This window comes from Apium graveolens, chromosome 7 (genome assembly GCF_009905375.1).
Source record: "Apium graveolens cultivar Ventura chromosome 7, ASM990537v1, whole genome shotgun sequence".
In the NCBI taxonomy this organism is placed as follows: domain Eukaryota; kingdom Viridiplantae; phylum Streptophyta; class Magnoliopsida; order Apiales; family Apiaceae; genus Apium; species Apium graveolens.
The window spans coordinates 61,200,544-61,206,569 of NC_133653.1; the positions used below are offsets into that span (position 1 = coordinate 61,200,544).

The 6,026-nt window shown below is 41.0% G+C and overlaps 1 non-coding gene across 1 annotated transcript; it reads right to left on the bottom strand.

Moving 5' to 3' along the window:
• Positions 1-5,528: 5,528 nt before the first annotated feature.
• LOC141675491 (small nucleolar RNA R71) lies at positions 5,529-5,635 on the bottom strand. Its single transcript, XR_012556141.1, has one exon. It is a non-coding gene; the product is annotated as a small nucleolar RNA R71 (small nucleolar RNA).
• Between the last annotated feature and the right edge of the window lie 391 nt (positions 5,636-6,026).

The following is a 6,026-nucleotide window of genomic DNA, read 5'->3' on the forward strand; positions in this document are numbered from 1 at the left end:
GTCCATACCTCGTTCTGAACGCAGTCTTTGGAATATCTTCTGCTTTGATCTTTAACTGATGATAACCTGATCGTAAGTCGATTTTCGAAAACCATGCTGCTCCTTTCAATTGATCAAATAAGTCATCAATGCGAGGCAAAGGATATTTATTCTTGATAGTTAACTTGTTCAGCTCACGATAATCAATACATAGTCGCATGCTACCGTCCTTCTTTTTCACGAACAATACTGGTGCGCCCCATGGGGATACACTTGGCCTTATAATTCCTTTGTCAAGAAGTTCTTGCAATTGCTTTGCTAATTCCTTCATTTCAACAGGTGTCATTCGATATGGAGCTTTCGAAATTGGTTCAGTCCCTGGTGCCAAATCAATAGTGAACTCGATTTCTCTATCCGGTGGTACTCCTAGAAGTTCGTCAGGAAAAACATCGGGAAAATCACAAACTACAGGAATATCTTCAATCTTCGAACTTTCTTTATTGGTATCCAACACGTAGGCTAAATAGGCTTGACATCCTTCATGTAGCAATCGTTTTGTCTGCATCATTGATAAGAATCTCAGCTTTTGTTTCTCATCTTTAAATGTTACAGTTGTATTTCCTTCAGTCTGCAATTTCACTTTCTTATTTGCACAATCAATCTGAGCATTATTACTAGCGAGCCAATCCAATCCTAAAATAACCTCAAATTCCCCTAACCTAAAAGGTATCAAGTCAACTGAGAAATGACATCTCCCTATCTCAATATCACAACCTGGACATACTCGATCTACCATAACCTGATCATCATTTGCTAATGTTATGACTAGCACTTCATCTAACCACTGAATCTCACAATCTATCTTAAAGATAAAACTTTCAGAAATAAAAGATCTAGTAGCTCCTAAATCAATCAATACTAGAGCATATACGGAATTCACAGGGGGCGTACCTGCAACCACATTCGGACTCTGTACAGCTTCCTTCATTGACATGTTGAAAGTCCTTGCCCTGGGCTGATTTTGTGGTGGTAGTGGAGGTGGAGGTAATGCTAAAACCCTTGGAATACTAGCGGCCATTGCAACTCCTCTGTAGTCTTTGGTGATATGTCCCTTTCTTCCGCACTGGAAACAAGTGATCTCTGTCTTTCCCATCGGACATTCTCCATAATAGTGTCCCTTTTGCTTACACTTGAAACACGTGATATTTGGCTTGTTGCAAATCCCAGTATGCTTCTTACCACATGTTCTGCAATCAGGTATAAAAGGTCGAATAAGTTTCTGCTGATTCGGGGCTGGAAGTTGGTTACCCGTCCTTTGGTTGCCCTGTTCTGGTCTCTTGGCATTTACTTTTCCCCGGGCTTGAAATCCCGGCCTTCTGTTGAAACGGTTCTGGGAATTTCCTGGTCCCTTCTCTTTCTGAGCTGCTTCACTTTCACCTTCAATGATCATGGCCTTCTGAACAACAGCCGTATAAGTTGTCAGTTCAAATACGGCTACCCTGCTACGAATCCATGGCTTCAGTCCCTGCTGGAATCTCTTGGCCCGCTTTTCATCTGTATCCACTTGCTCAGGAACAAATCTGGCCAATTTAGTGAACTTGGTCTCATAATCCGCGACCGATAAGTTGTCTTGCTTCAGCTCCAAGAACTTGATCTCCATTTGGTTCTTCATGAAGTGAGGAAAATATTTCTCCAGGAAAAGGTCAGTGAATCTATGCCAGGTCACCACACCTTCTCCTTCCAAAGCTTTCTTCGATTCCCACCAGTAATTGGCTTCATCTTTCAGAAAGTAGCTGGCAAAATCCGTCTTCTGTTCTTCCTCAACTTTAACCAACGTAAAAGCCTTTTCTATCTCCTTCAGCCAAACTCTTGCCTTTGTAGGATCTGTGGAACCGGTAAATTCTAGAGGCTTTACCGATTGAAATTGCTTGAAAGTAACTACGGCTTGGTGTAGCATTTGTTGTTGAAACTGTTGTTGTTGCTGCTGCATCTGTTGTTGCATCATCAGCATCTGTTGTTGCATGAGATGGAACATCTGATCCATCTGATTATTATCGTTTTGGCCCTCGATATTTCCGTTAGACGAGTCGGGTCGTTCCTTTCTTTTAGGTGCCATCTTTCTGATAATAAGACAATGGGTTCTCTTAATAACAATATACTAAATAGGTGTTATGGAATGGAAACAGTCTTTATAATATTAATACAGCGTTAAAACAGTTGATATGGGGAAAGAAAACAATTTATTAAATATCTAATTGAATAAAACAGTGTGATGTTTAAATAAATCATTTTTAAAATAATTTTAAAATTTGAAAACATAAAGGGTACAACATGATTATAAATAAATAACATTTTAAAATATACAACGGTAAAATAATGAAATAAATGTAAATGCTTAAATGACTGGAAAAATAAAATAAAGAAAACGTGAAAAGGTTCATTTTATATATATAGGTAGGATACCAGCTGCAGGTGTCAATGCTTGATATAAAAGTCTATGATATGCCAGTCGTACTACTACTGCTATCAGTCAAAACTAGTAGCTACACTCATTTAAACTAGTCATACAATACTACGATGCCTCTATCCACAGATATATACAAAATACAACACTCCTCCATCTGCTAAGATCAGAATCCTGGTGGCACACGGCTCAGCTCCTCCTGCAAAGCCTCTAACACTGCCTCTGTAAGTCTCACCGCCCTACGGTATGTTGTCTCTGCACTAATGTCCTGCTGCCTCAAGTCAGTAAGCTCCTGAGAACCAACCCTGTGGATCTGGCGTAGCCTCTCTCTCAAGATATAGTCTGGGTGAAGTGCTCGAACTGGTCCATCCTCCTGTGTCTCAAACAACCCAAGGATCTCTCTACACTGATCTTGCCATCTAACCCTCTCCTCTCTCTCTGACTGGAAACGCTGATATGTAACTATGTGATGCTCACGAAGATCCGTGCGGGAACCTCGAGAAGGCAATGGTAATGGCTCATCTACTACTACCTCGTCCATAAACTCTGGCTGCGGGAATTGGTATACTCCGGGCACAGGGGCACAAACAGCTAGCGGTGCAGGAAACAAAACAGGCTGATCCATGGGTGCATATACTGGTGGCTCTAACTCTGGCTCCATCAGTGGAATCTCTGGAATCTCAAACTGTGGCACAAGAACTTGGGGCTCTAAGTCCTCCCACTGTGAAATGTCAACCATATCAGGAACATCAAACATCGGCAACTCCAAAGGTTGAAAGTCAGGTATCTCCGGCTCAAAATAAGGGAAATAATCAACAAAGTCTGGTACCTCTGGTGGAGGGGGTATCTCTGGTGCTGGTCCAGGTGGCAATGGTGGAAGTGGTGGTAATGGAGGAAAAATCTGCACTGATGCTGGGGCTAGTACTGGTGCTACCACTGGGTCTGTCTCAGTCTGTGATAAGTGGCATTTTATACCACTTAGAACGTCTTAAAATAGCTTAAATTGGTGTCTTGAAATCAAGTATTTTGTGTATTTGATGCGTTTTTCTAGTGTTTATGCATTTCAGGGTATTAGTTGCATTTCGGAGAAGGAATCATCAAGAATAAGCCTTGGCATGTGTTCACCATTGCGAGAGGAAAAGAACGGGCAGATTACGGCGAAGAAACGGAGCAAACCTGGAAATTTTCCAGTAGGGTCCTGCGCGCCCGCGCAGCAATGCTGAGTGGCCGTGCAGCAGCCTTGCGCGCCCGCGCAGAAATGCTGAGCGGCCGCGCAGGGTCGGGGAAAAAGATATATTATTTTAGACTTCTACTTCTGTTTGGCTTCCAACTTCTATGTAATCTGAGTTTTATGGGACTATTATATAGGTAGATTTGAGACGTTTTTCATAGGGTAAAAAAGAGGAGATTATGTTTTAGATTGTGTTTTGCAAGAAGCGAAGGAGATAAGGAAGAAGACCGATTTAGCACACAGCAGCGAAGAGGAAGCATATATTCTTGTGATTCTTGTTTCGTTGTAACGTTGGATGCTAGTTTTCTTGCTTTGACTTATTTACTCTTGTGACGTACTCTGTTTTAATATAATTAGTTTAGTTATTATTTTCTTGTGTTTGTTTATCATGATTTCATATGAACCCATGATGGCGATAAGTTCTATTATGGGCTAATCGTGATCATGGGGTTGCAACGGATTTATTATGGAATTCTTTAGTTAATTGTTTAATACTTTAGTATGTGATGATTGCATGATATCTAGTATTGGTTGTGCGTATTCGTCTTATGTGCGTCGCGAACATATAAGATAGGGTGTTAATCTCTTGTGAAGCGACGGTGGATCTTGAGATTTAGAACTTGCCATGCTAGCATAGGTTCATGTACGTTGTGCATGATTAGTGGGTAACTCTAACAGTTTTATTTGCCCTATGTAATCAAAAGGAATAACTTGTGCTTAAATCGTTGTGTTGTCAATTTCTGTAGACATATAGGAACTCAACATAATTGATGACTATTCAACTTCTATCTTAATTGTGGATGTTTGGTAGAATGGTATTAGTACAATGAAAGTTGGCTTTTATCAGTTTCGTGTTATTCGATTAATATCATCACTGTCACATGCTAAAGGTAATAACTATGGCTATAGAAGGAAGTAATAATGAAGTTGTGATCTCATGAGTGTTTTATTATTGATAAATTGAAGTGTTAGTTAAGTGGTTAATTAAGTAGTTAATTATAGTTAATATTTAATCAACAATTTTAAGTGTTATTATCTTAACATTGAGAAGTAATCATACATTGGTGAGTGAGTTTAATTAGACAATAACTTAGTCTGAGTCTCTGAGGGAACGAACTAGAAAGTATTCTATATTACTTGCGAACGCGTATACTTGCGTGAATATTAGTGCGTGATTTCGCCCTAACAAGTTTTTGGCGCCGCTGCCGGGGACGCGGCGTATTTGTTTAGTTTATGTACTTACCATCATTGGTCATTAGGACTCAGTGATTAGGACGTAGTAGTTAATTACTCTTTTCGGTTGTGTTTCAGGTACTTTAGCAAGCGTTTATGCAAACTCGTTCTCGTGCTCGCAAGAGGACCTTAGATACAGCTGAGGAGAAAGACGAAGTTCTTGATACACCGGAGAAGTTAGATTTTGAGGATTCGGATTCAGGAACTGAGCAGAAAGAACCAGTAAACATGGGAGATCGTATTGTTCAAGCTGATCCAGCTCTTATGGATTTTTCTCGGCCTAAAATTGATGACATTCAGTCAAGCATCCTTCACCCGGCTATTCAAGCTAACACCTTTGAGATCAAGCCGGGCACTATTCAGATGGTGCAGAATTCTGTTTCTTTTGGAGGAGCGGCAACTGAAGACCCCAACATGCACATAAGGAATTTTGTCGAGATCTGCAGCACTTTTAAGTATAATGGCGTGACTGATGAGGCTATCAAGTTGAGGCTTTTCCCATTCTCACTGAGGGATAAGGCTAAAGACTGGTTACATTCTGAACCAGCTGGGTCAATCACTACATGGCAAGATCTTGCGCAAAAGTTTCTGGTGAAGTTTTATCCAATAGCAAAGACTGCTGCTATGAGGAGTGCTCTTACTCAATTTGCGCAGCAACCTACAGAATCTATGTGCGAGGCTTGGGAACGCTACAAGGAAATGTTGAGAAAATGTCCACATCATGGAATGCCGGATTGGATGGTAATCACTGGTTTTTATAATGGTTTGGGGGCCCAATCTCGGCCCATGCTCGATGCAGCAGCTGGAGGCGCCTTATGGGCTAAAAGCTATACTGAGGCGTATAATCTTATCGAGACGATGGCTGCAAATGAGCATCAAAACCCAACTCAGAGGATGACGTCAGGCAAGGTAGCAGGTATTCTGGAAGTTGATGCAGCCACCGCTATTGCAGCCCAGCTCCAAGCGCTATCAATAAAGGTTGATTCTTTGGCTACGTATGGAGTTAATCAAATAGCTATGGTTTGTGAGCTTTGTGCAGGTTCTCATGCTACGGATCAGTGTTCTCTTGTCAATGAATCTGTTCAGTATGTGAATAATTATCAGCGACAACAGCAGCCT